General features: G+C 42.1%; 1 protein-coding gene across 2 annotated transcripts in view; it reads right to left on the reverse strand.

Annotated features, from left to right (window-relative positions):
- The window catches only part of LOC122560184 (rho GTPase-activating protein 40-like), a 133,836-nt gene extending 115,459 nt beyond the window's left edge, over nt 1–18,377 (reverse strand). For both annotated transcript variants that reach the window (XM_043710571.1, XM_043710572.1), the window contains exon 1: nt 18,173–18,377. The gene's annotated coding sequence lies outside the window, so the exon portion shown is untranslated. The remainder of the gene's footprint in view (nt 1–18,172) is intronic.
- Between the last annotated feature and the right edge of the window lie 976 nt (nt 18,378–19,353).

Below are 19,353 nucleotides of genomic sequence, written 5' to 3' on the forward strand. Positions count from 1 at the left end.
TTTCAAGGAAGAGCTACATAATTCTAATTATGACTTCATACACTCTGGTGGAACTAAGAGCTTTACTTATTCTTATTGTAATGCTTATAATTCTCATTTGAAATAAAGTACAGCAATGCAAATTTCTTAAGTCAAGCAGGCATTTTGATGTGTGTCTAATTCCTTTATATTATGCTGGTAAATGCAGCAACAACTGTGCCTGTAAACAATCATAAAAATGACAACTGATTTAGCTGGTCTTAGTTGAGAGAACAATTTTGGTCAAAACACTGGGGGCACTCTCAGCTCTTGTTCAGAAATTGTTATGTAATAAGGCCTCAGATGTCGTGTTAGCTAAAACATTGAATGCTGCACAATACAGTCCTCCACTGAAACATCATCAGAGACTGTGTTCAGGTTTTGAAAGTAGCATGGGAGTTTTCCCTTTTATTGCAGAGGAAAGCGCACTCTCAATTATTGAAGCTGATAGAACCTTATCATTTCTTTCCTGATGATTTTATCATGCTCTCAAAAATTCCTGATTCTTGCAGTTCAGCTGTCTGCTGCTTTTCCTAGATCGCCGTGATTCATGTGTTTGCATGTAGTGTTCTTATTGTACCCATCAAGTTTTGGAAAAGTCTTCAACTTTGACAGCATTGCATTCTTGCTTGTGCTTATTTGTTGTGCAGATATAGATCACTCAATTTTTAAAATTCATTCATGGGGTGTGAGCATTGCTGGTTGGGCCAGCTATGTTGCTCATCTCCAATTGCTCAAAGAGCAGTTAAGCAGTGGGTCTGGAGTCACATGTAGGCCAGAACCAATAAGGATAGCAGTTTCCTTCCCTAAAGGATAGAGTGAACCAGACGAGTGTTTCCTGACAATCAACAACAAGACTCTTCATTCCAGATTTTTTGTAATTGAATTCAAATTTCACCATTTGAAATGGTGGGATTGGAACCTGGGTCCACAAAACAATACCAGGGTTTCTGGATTAACAGTCCAGTGATAATACCACTCAGCAATCACCTTCCCAATTACAATCAGAGACAGGAATATTGACTAATTTCTTTTCCTACCCTCTAACCATGGGACTTTGAGACCAATTGTAGTACTTCATTACTCAGAATTTTCTTCCAGCTGAAATCAGCCAATACCACAGAATTTGGAATTAAACACCCGCATACCACTTACGTGTGGCACTGTGGCTCAGTGGTTAGCACCGCTGCCTCACAGCTCCAGAGACCCAGGTTCGATTCCAGCCTTGGGCGACTGTCTGTGTGGAGTTTGCACATTCTCCCTGCATTTGTGTAGGTTTCCTCCGGGTGCTCCAGTTTCCTCCCACAGTACAAAGATGTACAGGTCAGGTGATTTGGCCATGCTAAATTGCCCATAGTGTTAGGTGCATTAGTCAGAGGGAAATGGGTCTGGGCGGGTTACTCTTCAGAGGGTCGGTGTGGGCTTGTTGGGCCGAAGGGCCTGTTTCCACACTGTAGGGGAATCTAATCTATTGTTAATTAAAACAGCATACATTGGAAATATACAGCTGCTCAGGGTGAATGAGCAGAGATATTTGGGGAGCTGACATTAGGGCTTGGATGTTCCAATAGCCAGATAGTCATTGGAACAGTGCAAGCTGAAATTGCATGACAGGACTGTGCAGAAGCCTCAACACAGCAGACTTTGTGGGAATTTCCCAAGAAACTGAAGATTCTGACCCTGTGTCTGCAGCCCTTCGAAAGAGAGGTGCTGGAAAAGCACAGCAGGTAAGGCAGCATCCAAGGAGCAGGAAAATCAACGTTTCGGGCAAAAGCACAAAACATCGATTTTCCTGCTCCTCGGATGCTGCCTGACCTGCTGTGCTTTTCCAGCATCACTCTAATTTAGAGTCTGATCTCCAGCATCTGCAGTCCTCACTTTCACCTAGCCCTTTGAAAGAATCCATTAAAGGTGGAGGAATTTGGAGGATTCCACATGATTCAAGTTATTACTGTAGATACCGAAGAAAAATTAGATATTTCAATTAAACACCTGATCTAACTCTTGAGTTAGTACAAAGCTGATCACTCCCCCCTACACAATTTAATCTGGTCTTGTTGGTAAGAGCTTAAACTCGCTTGTCAGGAGTTGGCAGCCTAAGAGGACATTCAGAGAAAATCAAAACAAAGCTGGTTATAGGAAGTAGAAAAGCTATAAATGAAAGTGGAAAATATAGAAGTAAAACTTATAAGTATCCAGGGTCACATGACAGAATCCGTTGGTTGTGGGTTTGCTGAGCCCTGACAATGACTTGCTGCTCATACTGTTTGGCTTGCACGCCACCCCATTTTGTAGTTTTACCACATTGACATCTAATTTTTAAGTATAAATGCTCCTGTATGCATTCCTCACTCTTTATCGAACCAGGGTTGATTGCTTCTATTAATAGTAGTGGTAGAGTGGAGCATATGCCAGATCTTGAAGTTGAAGATTGTGCTGGAGTATGATCCTGCCACAGCTGATCACCCACAGCACCTCGTGGATGCCCAGTTGTAGATCTGTTTCAAGTCTGTGCCATTTAGCCCAGTGATAGTGCCACACATAACACAATGTAAAGCATGTGAAGATGGGACTTCTCCTTCACAAGGAATCTGTGGTGGTCACTGTTGACGATAATATCATGCACAAATGCATCTGTGGCAAACAGCTTGATGAGCATTAAGTCAAGTGTGTTTTTGCCTCTTGTTGGTTTCCTCACCATTTGCCGCAAGCCCAGTCCAGCAGCAAATTCCTTTGGGACTCAACTATCTTGATTAGTAGGGGTGCTGCCAAGCCATTCTTGGTGATGGACATTGAAATTGCCTACCCAGAGTACATTCTATGTCCTTGCCACCCTTAATGCTTCCTCCAACTGTTGTCCAACATGGAGGAGCACAGAGTCATGGCCCAAGGGAGGATGGTACATTGTAATCAGCAGGAGGTTTCCTTGCCCATATTTGACCTGATGTCATGAGACTTCATGATGTCTAGAGTCAATGTTCAGGACTTCCAGGGAACTCCCACCTGACTGTATCCTCACATGTTGCCATCTCTGCTGGGTCTTTTCTGTAGGTGGGATAGGATACATCCAGGGATGGTGATACTGGTGTTTGGGACATAGTCTTACAGAATCAGGCAATGTCAGACTCTTGTTTGACTAGTCTGTGAGACAGCTCTCCCAATTTTGACACTAGTCCCCATATGTTAGTAGGAAGGACTGTAGCATCGTCAGGCTTGTGTTGCATTCATCATGTCCAATATTAGGTTAGATTTTTTTGTTGAGACTTCATAAAAATTATTATAATTGAGTGGGCTACTCGGCCATTTTGGAGGACAATTAAATGTCAACCACATTGCTGAGTGGTCTGAAGTCACATGTAGGCCAGACCAGGTAACGATGGCAGTTTCCTTCCCGAAAAAAGCATTAATGAACCAGATGTGGTTTTTCCCCTCATGATCAACAATAACTTCACAGTAATCATGATACTCTTAATTCCAGATTTTGTCTTTATTGAATTCAAATTCCATCATCTGCTAAGTAATAACAAGGATAATGGATTGTTGAAGGGTGTTGGAAGGTTGTAACAGAATTGCAGCCATCTGATTATCCTATCAAGTTGAGCAGGAAGGCAGGTAGTTCACTGTTATTGACAACTTCATTGGATCCAGAAATTTATTTCATATAATGATAAGCATCTCTGATTTTCTGCTGTCTAAAATAATTAACCTTCTCACTCCCTCAAATATATCTCTTGCTATTTATTATTTCCTTGATTTTTTTTCTCTGTCTCTCATATAATGAGTTATTATCCTAATGACCACTGAAATCTTCCCAAGGCAGTAACATTCCAAATTATATCTTCAAATAATAAGAAAATGGTAATGTGTATTTAACAAAGAAGTAAAATCTGTCTGATGGGGGTCTGTGCCAGTTTTGGATCCTTCATTTAAGTATGAACTAACCATCAGCAGTTTCCACCATGGATTTAACTATGTTTCTAGCATTACCTTCATACCTTTAGGTATCGTTATGAGCCCAGCTAACATTACTAGTAATCGAGTCAGATCCTAGACTTATATCTGGCTGAATAGATCATATTTGTTTTATTTAACAAGGTGGTCTTTCACTAAAATACAACCATGCAATGTAGCAGATGTGGTTTTAACAATAAATCAGAAGTCTATTATGTAAAAGAAATGAATATAGAATAGAATAAACTAAACTAGTTACACAAAATACATTTTGAAAGATTGAAGCACATGGTAAAATGAAATTTAATCTATTCCAAGGCCATCACTTTATTCTACCAAAACACCAGAAAATATTTGTTCTCTATCATATGGTTTACTTTAACTGTTTCTTTCAATTCCCTGTCTTGAGAAATTAGTAGCCTCTTCCTTGAGTGTTCATACAGCTAAGTTTAGTCTTTTTCAATAACCTCTTCAATAATCCCTTCAGGATTCAAACCAAACACTTCTGGCCTGGAACTTTAAAACTAAAATCCTTACACTGAAGAAAGATATTTTATAATACTTCTAAACTAACTCCTTTCTCGAGAAGAATTGTTTCAAACATCTAATTTTAAATTAAGACTTCTGCAAACTGAAATACAAAAGATTATTGACCTATGTTTCTGTTTTCCATAAGCAAAACAAAAGCCTGATCCTTTTAAACAGAAAGCACAAGTTTTCCAAGCCATGAGGTTTGTCTTTTAAGGATAAAAATTATTCTAATGCTCTTCAATGATTATTTCGTATACTTTTAAAACTGTTTCAGTGCAAATAAATTCCCATTATCCCCAAGGGATTCACTCTTTCATGCTGGTTTTTAGAAAATATTATGGTTCTAGAAATATGCACAAGTCAAGCACTAAACCTCCTCATGCACTCAAATTGATACCCAGATGCCACGAGTTCAAACTCCACACTCTATTTAAATAAAAACAAATCACACACCTTATATCACAGAATGCACACACCCTCTGCTAGTATTGGTCAGTTCAGTCCCAAATAGTTTAAAAAAACAAAAGTCATGAGTACAAGATTGCCTAAGTAGGAAAATTAAAAAGGTAATTTCATGATTAATCAGAGAATTTTCCTTTTCCAGCAAAAGTACATAGTCGGGCTGAAAAGTGGCAACTAACATTTGTGTCACACAGTGTCTTGCAATGGTTATTTTCAACCAGACAGTATAATCACTGCTATCCCCACACCCATGCTTGAAAGTCACTGGTATCATCAAATTGCCCACCATCAATATCCAATGAATCATTACTGACCAGAAATTTAGCTGAACCACAACACTAAGTCAAAGACTGGGTGCAAGCGGGCATCAGAGCCGCCCGGCATTTGCCACGGGACTATGCCTACATCAGGAAACGATAAGAATTCATTTTTTGTGTTTTAAACAGCAGTCGCAGCTTTAAAACCCACAAAACCTCAGTAGCTGCCGGTCTGCCCACGTGACTGGGAGATAGGAGACAGAGGACAGATAGAATCCACACTAGACCAACATTACCCATGACGCATGGGCCAAAACTCCGGAATTAATTAAATATGGAAACCCATCTCCTAATCACATCAAGAGACTGACTGAAACACACCCATACCCATCGATACGGAGCCATTCTGACACAAAGGACAGGCATCCACCAGACAGGAACGGACAGACCAATACACACCAAAACCCCAAGAGAACAAAGGGGGGTGCTAGCCCCTGCCCTCACAGAGAGAGACAAGCAGATAATATCCAGACCCGTTTTACATAAACCAATTAGCACCCTATTGTGCGTGCCCTGCAACTCTCCTGGGATGGCAGGAAACAGCCTATTCGCACCTACTCCAGTGATGATGGGGAACTATCATCCCATTCATCCTCAAATCCCACACATCCTGACAACTAAAAGTATACAATATGAAGCTGCGCGCAGGAACAGCAGAGCAGCCGAGATTCGGACCTCGGTTGATCTCCGCCGGCGTTACTGCAGTAATAAACGTTACCGATTGTTGAACCGCACTCTGGGCTCGGACTGATATAATTTCATCCGCGCTAACACTGGGTATTACCTAATATTTGCTGCAAGGCACAAGTCAGAAGTTTGAAGAAATGCTCTCCATATGCCTGAATAGCTACAGCTCCAATAACACTCAAAAACACTCAACATAACTCAGGATAAAACAACCACAACATTGCACCTTTATTCACTCCACTGCCAGGGCAATGTGGTTACACAGTTTACCATCAAAAGAATAGCAGAAAGATACCAAAGCTTCTTAGACAGCATCTCCCAAGCCTACAATTTCTGCCAGCAAGAAGAAAAAGGCAGCAGACATATAGGAACCAATAAATTCAAGGTTTCCCCCCAAGCCTCACACCATCTTAATTTATACTGGCATTTCTTCATCATTGCTGAGTTAAACCCCTGAAATCCCCTATCCACTTTAGAGATACTTATACCAGAGGGTATGCAGCAGCTGAAGAAGGAGGCTTATCACCACCTTCTCGAGGGCAATTAGTGATTTGTAATAAATGTTTTCCTTGACAGTGACGGTGACACCTCCATCCCAAACAAATTAATAAAGACATTAAACAAATAAATATATAAGTGTATATGTAAGTGATAGCATAATGCTTGTTCTTCACACTTGTCTCTTAAAGTCTATTAAGGTGCATTTTCAATGACAATGCCATCTCCAAATCGCCCACTATCGATATTCCGGGGTTGCAATTGACTAGAAACTGAACTAGACTTGCATACAAATACAGTGGCTACAAGTGCAGGTCAGAAGCTCGAAACCTTGCCCACCATCGACAAGCATAATATAACACAGTGATGGAAAACTCCCCACTTGTCTGGATGACTCCGACAACACTCAAGAAGCTCAACGCCATCCAGGACAATGCAGCCCATTTGATTGGCACCACATCTACAAGCATTCACTCCTTCCACCACCACCAGTGCACAGTGGCAAAAGATGTGAACAGATGCTTATACTTCATCATGCTCTCATCAGGAAACTATCTGAATTATTTATCATAAATATTGCTGGTTTTAATAAATTTAGGATAGGAGCCACCAAAGCATGTACTGGAGTTGAGGCTATGGAAACGTGACATTGTGAATGTAGAAGTCAGCTGATACGTATGATACTTGTTCATAGCTCTGTACCTCCCCCATGCTCAATTACACAATAACAATTGAGCAAGCCACTCAGTTATATCAATTGCAGGAAGTATAGTAAACAGAGATTTGGCATCAACTCGGGTACTGGAAATGACAGCAGCTAAAACAGCCCTGTTGAACCGACAAAGTCCTCCTTACAAACATGTGAAAGCCACTGCCATTATTGGAAGGACTGTCACACAGATGAGTCAAGCAACAGCCCGGCATAGTCATACAAACTGAATCATATGTTACAGAAAATGTTCCAGGTACCTCATTTACCATAAAGATGTCCTTTCCCACCATCAGAACACAGAGCAGAGATGGCAGCACAGTGGTATACAATCCATAAGCTGTTCCCCTGGGAGTACTCAACATTGACTCTGGACATCATGAAGTCTCATGGAACCATGTTGGAAGAAGCACTAAGGGTGGCAAGGACACAGAACATATTCTGGGTGGAGGATTTCAAAGTCCATCACCAAGAATAGCTTGGCAGCACCCCTACTAATCAAGTTAATCTATGGCACAAAATGTACTCTATGTCCACCACCAAGAGTGGCTCTGAAGCAGCACTACTATTTGAGCTGATTGGGTCTGCAAGCACATAGCTGCTAGACTGAGTCACCAACGGGTGGTGAGGGAACCAACGAGATGGTAAAACATACTTGACCTCATCCTTACCAAATTACTGACTGCAGTTTTATCTGTCCATGACAGTATTGATAAGAGTGGCCACCGCTCAGTCCTTGTTGAGATTAAGTCCCTCCTTTGCATTGAGAATATTTTACATTGTGTTATGTGGCACTATCACCATGGTAAATGGGACAGACTTCAAACAGATCTAGCAACTCAAGATAGGCATACATAAGATGCTGTGGGCCATCAGCAGCAGCAGAATCATACTCTAGCACAATCTCCCACTCTATCATTACCATTATGCCAGGGGATAAACCCTGGTTCAATAGAGAGTGGAAGCAGGGCAAACCAGGAGCAGTATCGGGCATACCTAAAAAAATGAGGTGTAAAGCTAGAAAACAGGATTACTTCCATTCTATATAGCATAAGCAGCAAGTGGTAGACAGAACCAAGCTATCCAACAATCGACGGATCAGGTCGAAACTCTGCACTCCGGTTACATCCAGTCATGAATGATAGTGGATAATGAAACAACTCACTGGAAGAGAAGACTTCACAAATATCCTCATTCTCAAGGATGGGGGAGCCCATCACATAAGTGCAAAAAGGTTGAAGCATTCACAATACTCAGCCAGAAGTATCAGTGGAGGATCCATGTTGGCCTCCTTCAGAGGGCCCCAGAACCACAATGCCAGTCTTCGGCCAATTTGGTTTGCTCCAATGTGATATCAAGAAATGATTGGAGGCACTGGATACCACAAAAGCTATGGACTCTGATGACATTCCCACAACAGTACTGAAGTCTTGTGCTCAAAACCTTGCTGCATTGCTAGCCAAGCTCTTCCAGTCCATCTACAACACTGGCATGTATCCAGATATGTAGAAAATTGCCCAGGTATGTTCTGTACATGAAAATAATAGCATAAAGTCCAACTTGACCAATTACTGCTTCATCGATCTATTCTTGAGCATCATTAAAATGTGAAGGTGTCATCAAGCAGCACCTTTTCTCCAATAACCTACTCAATGATGTCCAGTTTGGGTTCTGCCAGGGCCACTCAGTTCTTGACCTCATTATAGCCTTTGTTCAAACAGACAGAAGAGCTCAATTTCAGAGGAAAATTGAGGGTATCCTCCCTTGATATCAATAATGCATTGATTGAATATGCTATCAAGGACCCCAACAAAAATTGAGTTAATGGACATTGGAGCAAACTCTCCACTGTTGGGTATCATATCTGGCACACAGTAAGATGGCTATGATTGTTAAAGTCAGTCATCTCAGCTCCAGGACATCTCTGCTGGAACTCCTCAGCATTATGTCCTCAGCTGAAATATCTCCAGTTACTTCATCAATGGCCTTCCCGCCATCGTAAGAGCTAAAGTGGGGATATTTGTTCATGATTGTGTAATCTTCAGCACTAAAAATGAACAAACAGCAAAATTCACAGCTGACCTTGGAGAAACTTGTGTGAGAGGGCTCACTGCACAGGAACGGATAAATGCATAGTTTTTAAGTGTAAACTTGTTGTAAATCTACAATAGTGAGGAGAGTGGGTTCTTTCTTGATTATATGCTTTATTGAGATCTGCCTCTTGATTACATTTTTAAAATATAAGCCATAAGTATGAAATCAGCAAGGAGCAGTGTTTTTTTAGAGAAAATGACAGTGCTATTTTCCGGGTCTGTAGATTGTGAAGGAACAAAAATGGCCTTTAGTAAAGTGATGTGCTCTTCCTGTCAGATGTGGGAGTTTAGGGAGAGTTTTCATGTTACTGATGATTATATCTGCAGGAAGTGTCTTTGGTTGTGAATCCTATCGGTTGTAGCGGCAATTAGAGGAAATAAGGAACTTACAGGTGCTAGGGGATTTGATGGAAGGCAGTTACAGGAAGGGAGAAAAACTGCAGATACAGTCAGGTAGATGGGTTAACTCCAGGAAAGGAAACAGGGGTAGGCAGGTAATGCAGGAGTCTCTTATGGCTATCTCCATCTCAAACAAGTATACTGTTTTGGAAAATGTAAGGGTTGATGCACTCTCATGGGAATGTAGCACAAACAGCCAAGTTCTGCTACTGAGAGTGGCTCTAATGTAGTGAGGGGTATGAGGGGTCCCAAATGATCGATTGTGATAGTGGACCCTCTAGTCAGAGGCACGGACAGATAATTCTGTGGCCGGCATCGAAAAATCAGAATGGTGTGTTGCCTCCCTGGTGCCAGGATCAAGGAGATCTCAGAGAGGGAGCAGCGTATTCTCAAAGGGGAGAAGGACCAGTAGGAGGTCTTTGTACACATTGGAACTAACGACATAGGAAGGGCAACGGATGAGATTCTGAAGGGAGAATATAGAAAGTTAGATGGGAATTTAAAAAGGAAGTCCTCAAAGGTAGAAATATCTGGATTGCTCCTGGTGCTAAGACTAGTGAAGGTAGGAATAGGAGGATAGAGCAGATGAATGCATGGCTGGTGGATGGTGGATGGAGCTGGTGCATGGGAGATGGATTCACATTTTTGGATAATTGGAATCTCTTCTGGAGTAGAAGTGATCTGTACAAGAAGGATGGATTGCATCTCAGTTGGAAGGGAGCTAATAAACGGGCAGGGAGTTTTGCTAGAGCTGCTCAGCAGGATTTAAACTAGTAATGTATAGGGGAGGGACCCAGGGAAATAGTGAGAAAACAGATCAATCTGAGACTGGTGCCATTGGGAAAAGGAGCGAGTCAACAATCATGGCAGGCAGACACAAAGCAGAAAACAAGAGAGGAAAGATAAATTAAACTGCATTTATTTCAACGCAAGTGGCCTAACAAGAAAGGCAGGTGAACTCAGGGCATGGTTTGGAACATTGGACTGGGATATCATAGCAATTACAGAGACATGGCTCAGGGATGGACAGGACTGGCAGCTTAATGTTCCAGGATACAAATGCTATCAGAAGTATAGAAAGAGGGCAAGAGAGGAGAAGGATGGCATTTTTGATAAGGGATAACATTCTGGCTGTACTTAGGGAGGATATTCCTGAGAATGCATCCAGCGAAGTTATTTGGGTGGAACTGAGAAATATGAAATGGATGATCACTTTATTGGGATTGAATTATAGACCCCCCCTCCGCCCCCCACATAATCAGTGGGAAATTAAAAAACAATCTTTTAAAGAAATCACAGTTATCTGTAAGAATAATACAATGATTATGGTAGGGAATTTTAACTTTCCAAACACTGACTGGGACTGTCATAGTGATCAGGGTTTAGATGGAGAGGAATTGGTTCAGTGTGTACAAGAACATTTTCTGATTCAGTATGTCGATGTACTGCTAGAGAAGCTGCAAGACTTGAACTACTCTTCGGAAATAAGGCAGGGCAGGTGACTGAGGTGTCAGTGGGGGAGCACTTTGGGGTCAGCAACTATAATTCTATTTAAAATAGTGATGCAAAAGGATAGACCCGACCTAAAAGTTGAATTTCTAAATAGGAGGAAGGCTAATTTTGACGGTATTAGGCAAGAATTTTCAAAAGCTGATTGGGGAAGATGTTCACAGGTAAAGGGACGGTTGGAAAATGGGAAGTGTTCAGAAATGATATAACAAGAGTCCAAAGATAGTATATCTCTCTCAGAGTGTAAGGCAAGGCTGGTAATTGTAGGGAATGCTGGATGATGAGAGAAATTGAGGTTTTGGTTAAGATAAAGAAGGAAGCATGTGTCAGGTATAGACAGGAGAGATCGAGAGAATCCTTAGAAGAATATAAAGGCAGTAGGAGCATATTTAAAAGGGAAATCAGGAGGGCAGAAAGCAGACATAAGATAGCTTTGGCAAATAGGGATAAGGAGAATCCAAAGGGATTTTACAAATATATTGAGGACAAAAGGGTAACTAGGGACAGAAAAGGGCCCCTCAAATATCAGCAAGAGGCCTGTGTATGGAACCCTAGGAGATGGAGGAGATACTAAACGAGTATTTTGCATCAGTATTTACTGTGGAGAAGGATATGGAAGATACAGAATGTGGGGAAATAGATGATGACATCTTGAAAAATGTCTATATTACAGAGGAAGAGGTGTTAGATGTCTTCAAATGCATAAAACTGGATAAAATCCCAGGAGCTGATCAGGTGTACCCTAGAACTCTGTGGGGAAGCTAAGGAAGTGATTATTGGGGCCCTTGCTGAGATATTTGTATCATCAATAGTCACAGGTGAGGTGCCGGAAGACTGGAGGTTGGCTAACGTGGTGCCACTGTTTAAGAAAGATAGCAAGGAAAATCCAAGGAACTATAAACTGGTGAGCCTGATGTCCGTGGTGTCACAAAGCTAGTCCTTTTTTTTCACAAAGCTATTCCTTGGCTCAAGGATACTCTGTCATTGGTTTTTTTCTGCAGGGTAATAAACCATGCCGGGCTCTGATCAGTCTGCTTTGGTACAGAGATGAAAAGGATTTTGAGAGGCCTTTTGTTTATATGTAAACAGATGAGACTTCAGACCAAAGTGGTCATGCTTTAGATATAACCTGTAGAATGAAAGGGAAGTGGTCAGCTCTCCAACTGAGCAGTTTAGTTCAGTCCAGAAGTGGTTGGGAGTTCAATAATGAGCTATGTGGAAACTCTCTCTTCTGCCCTTCTAACTTCAACCTAAGCATTTGACCCTTTTTTGTACTGTGGTTTAAAGAAGGCTTGCTTATTGGGATTGTTGCATATATTCAGAACAGCATACTTAAGTCCAGTTTGGATAGATTGTGCTCTGTAGGGGTTCATTATTCTGTTCTTCGTGTTTCATTGTGTAATTTTGTGAATAATTTTATTTGTCTGTTTTAAACCTGGTAGTTAACCTCACTAACTTAATCTGAGTAGTATACTTACCAAAACAAATTGCAAAGTTATGGTCTGGGCTGCCTGCTTAAGAATGTTTTGAGTGGTCTGGCCTAGTCCACAACAGTGGTGAGCAAGTTGTTAGAGGGAATCCTGAGGAACAGGATTTACATGTATTTGGTAAGGCAAGGACTGATTAGGGATAGTCAACATGGCTTTGAACATGGGAGATCATGTCTCACAAACTTGATTGAGTTTTTTGAAGAAGTAACAAAGAGGATTGATGAGGCCAAAGCAGTAGATGTGATCTGTATGGATTTAAGTAAGGCATTCGACAAGGTTCCTCGTGGTAGACTGTTAGATTTTACGGAATACAGGGAGAACTAGCCATTTGGATACAGAACTGGCTTGAAGGTAGAATACAGAGGGCAATGGTGAAGGATTGATTTTCAGACTGGAGGCCTATGACCAGTGGTGTGCCACAAGGATCAGTGCTGAGTCCACTGCTTTTCGTCATTTATATAAATGATTTGAATGTGAACATAGGAGATATAGTTAGTAAATTTGGAGATGACACCAAAATTGGAGGTGTAGTGGACAGTGAAGAAGGTTACCTCAAAGTACAACGGATTCTTAATCACATGGGCCAATGGGCTGAGAAGTAGCAGATGGAGTTTAATTTAGATAAATGTGAGGTGCTGCATTTTGGAAAGGCAAATCAGAGCAGGACTTATACACTTAATGGTAAGGTCCTGGGGAGTGGTGCCACAAAGAGACCTTGGAGTCCAGGTTCATAGTTCCTTGAAAATGGAGTTGCAGGTAGATAGGATAGTGAAGAAGGCATTTGATATGCTTTCCTATATTGGGCAGAGCACCAAGTACAGGAGTTGGGAGGTAATGTTATAGCTGTACAGGACATTGGCTGGACCACTTTTGGAATATTGCGTGCAATTCTGGGCTCTTTCCTATTGGAGTGATGTTGTCAAACGTGAAAGGGTTCATAAAAGATGTACAAGGATGTTGTCAGGGTTGAAGAGGCTGAACAAGCTGACCTTATAGAGGTTTATAAAATCATGAGGGACCTGGGTAGGGTGAATAGACAAGGTCTTTGCCCCGGGCTTGGTGAGTCCAGAACTAGAGCGCATACGTTTTGGATGAGAGGGGAAAAATTTAAAAGTGTTCTAAGGGGCAACCTTTTCACACAGAGGGTGGTGCGTGCATGGAATGAGCTACCAGAGGAAGCAGTGGAGGCTGGTACAATTACAACATTTAAAAGGTATCTGGATGGGTCTATGAATAGGAAGGGTTTAGAGGGATATGGGCACAGTGCTGGAAAATGGGACTAGATTAAGTTAGGATATCTGGTCGGCATGGGCAAGTTGGACCGAAGGGTCTGTTTCCATGCCGTATGTCTCTTTGACTCGAAGATTCTATTCATGACTCTTCAGGTTCTGAACCAGACTATATCCAAATGTAACTAGATGTGGACGATATCTGGGTTTGGGATGAAACTTGGCAAGTAACATTCATGCCAAACAAATACCATCTCTAATAAAAGACAATCTAATGACCACCTCTTGACGTTCAATGGCATTACCATTATTAAATACCACACTTTTGACTCTGGGGGTTACCATTGATCAGAAACATAACTGGACCAGACACATAAATACAATAGCTCCAAGAGAAGTCAGATGCTAGGAATACTGTGCCTCTTAAACCCCAAAGCCTGTCCACCATCGAAAGGCCCAAGTCAGGAGTATGAAGGAATACTCCCCACTTACCTGGGAGTGTGCAGCTCCAACAACACTCAAAAGTCTTGACAATGCCCAGGACAAAGAAGCCACTTGATTGGCACCACATCCACAAACATTCACTCACTGAACCACATATGCTCAATAGCAGCAATGTGTACTATCTACAAAATGCAGTACAATATTTTACCAAAGGTCGTCAGATAGCATCTTCCAATCTCAAGTCTAATTCCATTGAGAATAACAAGGGCAGCAGATGCATGGGAACATCATTACCTGCAAGTTCCCCTCTGGACCAAACACAATCCTGACTTGGAAATATATTACATTCTCAGCATCGTGAGATCAAAATCTGGAATTCTTTCCCTGACTGCAATATGGGTGTACCTACAGCCCATGGACTGCAACTATTAGAACATAGAACATTATAGCGCAATAAAGGCCCTTCGGGCTTTGATGTTGCATTGACTGTGAAACCAATCTGAAGCCCATCTAACCTACATTATTCCATTTTAGTCAAATGTTTATCCAATGACCATTTAAATGCCCAGAAAGTTGGAAAGTCTACTACTGTTTCAGGCAATATGTTCCACACCCCTACTACTTTCTGAGTAAAGAACTACCTCTGATATCCGTCCTATCTCTATCACCCCTCAATTTAAAGATATGTCCCCTCATGCTAGCCATCACCATCCATGGAAAAAGGCTCTCACTGTCCACCTTATCTAACCCTCTGATTATCTTATATGTCTCAATTATCCAATGAAAATAGCCTCAAGTCTCTCAGCCTATCCTTGTAAGACTTTCCCTCCATACCAGGCAATATCCTAGTAAATCTCCTCTGAACCCTTTCCAAAGTTTCCACATCTTCCCTATCATGCAGTGACCAGAACTACGTACAATACTCCAAGTGCGGCCACAACAGAGTTTTTTTACAGCTGCAGCATGTCCTCATGGTTCTGAAACTCAATCCCTCCCCCAATAAAAGCTAACATACTGTATGCCTTCTTAACAATCTTATCAACCTGGGTGGCAACTTTCAGGGATTTATGTGTGTGGACACGGAGCTCTCCCAGCTCATCGGTGGCACGGTTGCTCAGTGGTTAGCACTGCTGCCTCACAGCGCCAGGGACTCAGGTTCAATTCCCACCTCAGGTGACTGTCTGTGTGGAGTTTGCACATTCCCCCGTATCTGTGTGGGTTTCCTCCAGGTGCTCCGGTTTCCTCCCACAGTCCAAAGATGTGCAGGTCAGGTGAATTGGCCATGCTAAATTGCCCATAGTGTTAAGTGCATTAGTCAGGGGGAATGGGTCTGGGTGGGTTACTCTTCGGAGGGTCAGTGTGGACTTGTTGGGCTGAAAGACCTGTTTCCACACTGTAAGTAATCTAATCTACACTACCAAGAATCTTACCATTAGCCCAGTACTCTGCATTCTTGTTGCTTCTTCCAAAGTGAATCACTTCACACTTTTCTGCATTAAACTCCATTTGCTACCTCTTAGCCCAGCTGTGCACTCATCTATACCCGTCTGTAACCTACAACATCCTTCTGCACTATCCACAACTCTCCTGACTTTAGTGTCATCCGCAAATTTACCAACCCATCTTTCTACACCCACATCCAGGTCCTTTATAAAAATGACAAACAGCAGTGGATCCAAAACAGATCCTTGTGGTACACCACTGGTAACTGAATTCCAGGATGAATATTTCCCATCAACCACCACTCTGTCTTCTTCCAGCTAGCCAAATTCTGATCCAAACTGCTGAATCACCCTCAATCCCATGCCTTCATGTTTTGTGCAATAGCCTATTGTGGGGAACCTTATCAAATGTCTTCCTGAAATCCATTTACACCACATCAGCTGCTTTACCCTCATCCACCTGTTTGGTCACCTGGTCAAAGAACTCAATAAGGTTTGTGAGACATGACCTACCCTTCACAAAACCGTGTTGACAATCCCGAATCAACTTACTCCATTCGAGATGATTGTAAATTCTATGTCTTATAAACTTTTCCAACACTTCATCCACAACTGAGGTAAGGCTCACTGGTCTATAATTACCAGGGTTGTCTCTACTTCCCTTCTTGAACAAGGGAACAAAAGTTGCTATCCTCCAGTCTTCTGGCACTATTCCTGAAAACAATGATGACATAAAGATCAATCTCCTCTCTGGCTTTCCAAAGAATCCTAGGATAAATCCCATCTGGATCAGGGGACATTTCACACTTTCCAGAATTGCTAACACCTCCTCCTTGTGAACCTCATCCCATCTAGTCTCGTAGCCTGTATCTCAGTAGTCTCCTCGACAACATTGTCTTTTTCCAGTGTGAATACCGATGAAAAATATTCTAGAAAGCAATCTTCTCAATGGCAGCTAAAGACAGGCAATAAAGTGTTGGCGCAGGCAGAGACAACCACACCCCATGAGTGAATTATTTTTTAAATCACAGCCAGAAAATCAACTTCTAAAAGAAACAAAGGTGACGGCAAGAGCTACAGGCATCAATACAATTGGAAAGTTTGGCAGCAGTCAGGTTAGCTAGAATTATGGAGCCAAGTGATGTGATTATATCATCGAGGGTGGAACCTCAATTTTCACTCACAATTATCCACTCATTATCTGCCAATTTCTGCTACTATGAGTACAGATCAAGTTGAAACTAGTTATTGTTCTTTTAATGATACAGGAATAATCACTTACATTAATTCTGAAAAGTAATCACTGACTCAACAAAAGTTAATGGTGCTGCAGTGGTATTAAAATATAAAATAGTTCGACAATGCAAAATAATAAGCAAAGGAGATAAAGGTAAACATATGATTAACATTGTAACAAATAATCTGTTTTATAACATGGATTTTGGAAGGTGACTATTTTAAATGAACAATTATCATCAATTAATGTCAACTCATGTTGTGAACATCAGCCATCTGTCAAAAACAAAATTCATTGCCCCCCTGTCTTTCAAAGGTACAACAAATGGTATACGATGTTTTGGAACAAGATCTTCATGGGAATTTTTTATCTGTGCTTGCGTAGAAACAGAGCGGAGTTGAAGGTCCACATGGGTTGCATTTTCTTAGTTTGGTATGGTCTTGCTGGTACAACTCCAACCAGTGGAGAGTGTTCCCCCTGATTGCCACTGACTTCAGTTTCGTTGGAGCTCCTTGATGCCACAGTGAGGCAAATGCTGCAGAATGTTAAAGCAAGTAATTCTCACCTCACCCCTTGAGTCCAGCTCTTTTGTTTATGTCTGCAAGAAGCTGAGGTATCTTGCTGGAAAGTCAGCATCAGTGAACGGGGTCCTAAGTGCTGCTTGATGGCACTGTCAATGGGCCCCCCTTTGTCACTCCGCTAATGATTAAGAGTAGACTGTTGGGCAGGTAACTGGCTCATTTGACCCACTTTATTGTGGACAGGGCATAGAATCATACAATACAGAAGAGGCCCTTCGGCCCTCGAGTTTGTCGGATTGATATCAGGTGTAACACCGTTGGCACTTGCTATCATAGGGCCTGAATCGATAATTTGTGGAAAGCGAATTCTTATGTACCGTACATTTTACTATCGCTATACAACAGACTCTCTTTCACCTTCGGCCATCCAAAAGTTGCCTTCGTGCCAAGTCGTTTGTCACATGGTAAAAGGTGTGTGCTATTTACATACATACTCCCAAATAATCAACAAACAGGGAACTAATGGGAGCCTGATAGTGGAGCTGACTCCTGCGGGCTGCAGCTTTCTCGTTCCCCAGTTGCGATTACCAGCAGAGCAGAAGTGAAAACGCAGAAACTCAGTTGCTCATGCTTACCCAGTTTCCTCAGAGACAGCCAGTGGGTCCCCACAGTAATTAGTCTCCCGACACTTCAGCGCTGACAGGGCGAATGGTGAATCAAACAAGCTTCTCTATGGCAACAGCTCCAGCTGCGAGGAGACACCAGATCGAGCGAAGCAGCTGTTGCTGCAGCAAGAAGTTCAAGGCTCTTTCTCCCTTCCCCGGGCGCACAGATAGAGCAACAGAAGGGGGAGGACAACAACTTCTCCCCCGGAGTCCATACAACGCTCATCTATAAAGCACAGCCAGCTTGCCAATGCCGGGGGGAGGGTGGCTCTGGAAGTTCGCTGTTCCCTCGCTTTGCTCCAGTGCAAAGCGCCCAGGAGCTTCACACACTCAGAAAGCCTGACGTCAGCTGCAACCCGAAGCCGCTTTGAATGGGCTCCAGGCAATTCTTCTCCTGTTGCCTTGCACCACTCAGTGTGCATGTTCATTAATGTGTGTACATTACAATATCCGGGAGCTATTTTTGGAAACCTCAACAGGTTGTGAAATCCCCCGTCCGCTGTCTCCCAAACTTACTGACGGGGGTTTCACCAATTTCTTCCTTTCCGTATTTTCCCTCATTTTTGGAGTTTGGCCTACTATTTTAAGTAATTCCAATTAATTTCCAACCCCCCAGAAAAAGAGAATGAACAGGTGACTTGAGGAAACATGAACGGTCGATTTCGTTTTGTCAAGATTTATTTGTTTGACCTTTGAAGCTGACAGACGTAAATCTGTCCAAAAAAAAAACCAAAATCAAAACAAAGAACAGTGGATGCTGGCAATCAGAAGCAACTAGAAATAGATGGGAAAACTCAGCAAGGTTCATCTCCACAGACACCGACAGACCTGCTAAGTTTACCCAGCCCCTGGTTGGCTGGACAGGTACGTGCCAGGTTCATCTCTTGCCACTAACCTGGGGTCTTTTCAGCGTTGGCCGATAGGTTCCTGAATTAACAATTAACTAAGTTAAAGTGCTAAGTTGCTTCAAGAGAGAGATTGATCAACTTCCAGACGCGAAGGAAATCAAGTGATATGGGTATATGGCAGGAAAGTACTATTGAGGTGGAAGACTAAGCATGATCTCATTGAACAGTGGAACAGACCATACGGTTCCTTGTATACAGAACTGAATCAGCAGGCAACGGAAAGTGTTTACTCAACCAAAATTG

The sequence above is a fragment of the Chiloscyllium plagiosum genome, chromosome 20 (genome assembly GCF_004010195.1).
Source record: "Chiloscyllium plagiosum isolate BGI_BamShark_2017 chromosome 20, ASM401019v2, whole genome shotgun sequence".
In the NCBI taxonomy this organism is placed as follows: Eukaryota; Metazoa; Chordata; class Chondrichthyes; order Orectolobiformes; family Hemiscylliidae; genus Chiloscyllium; species Chiloscyllium plagiosum.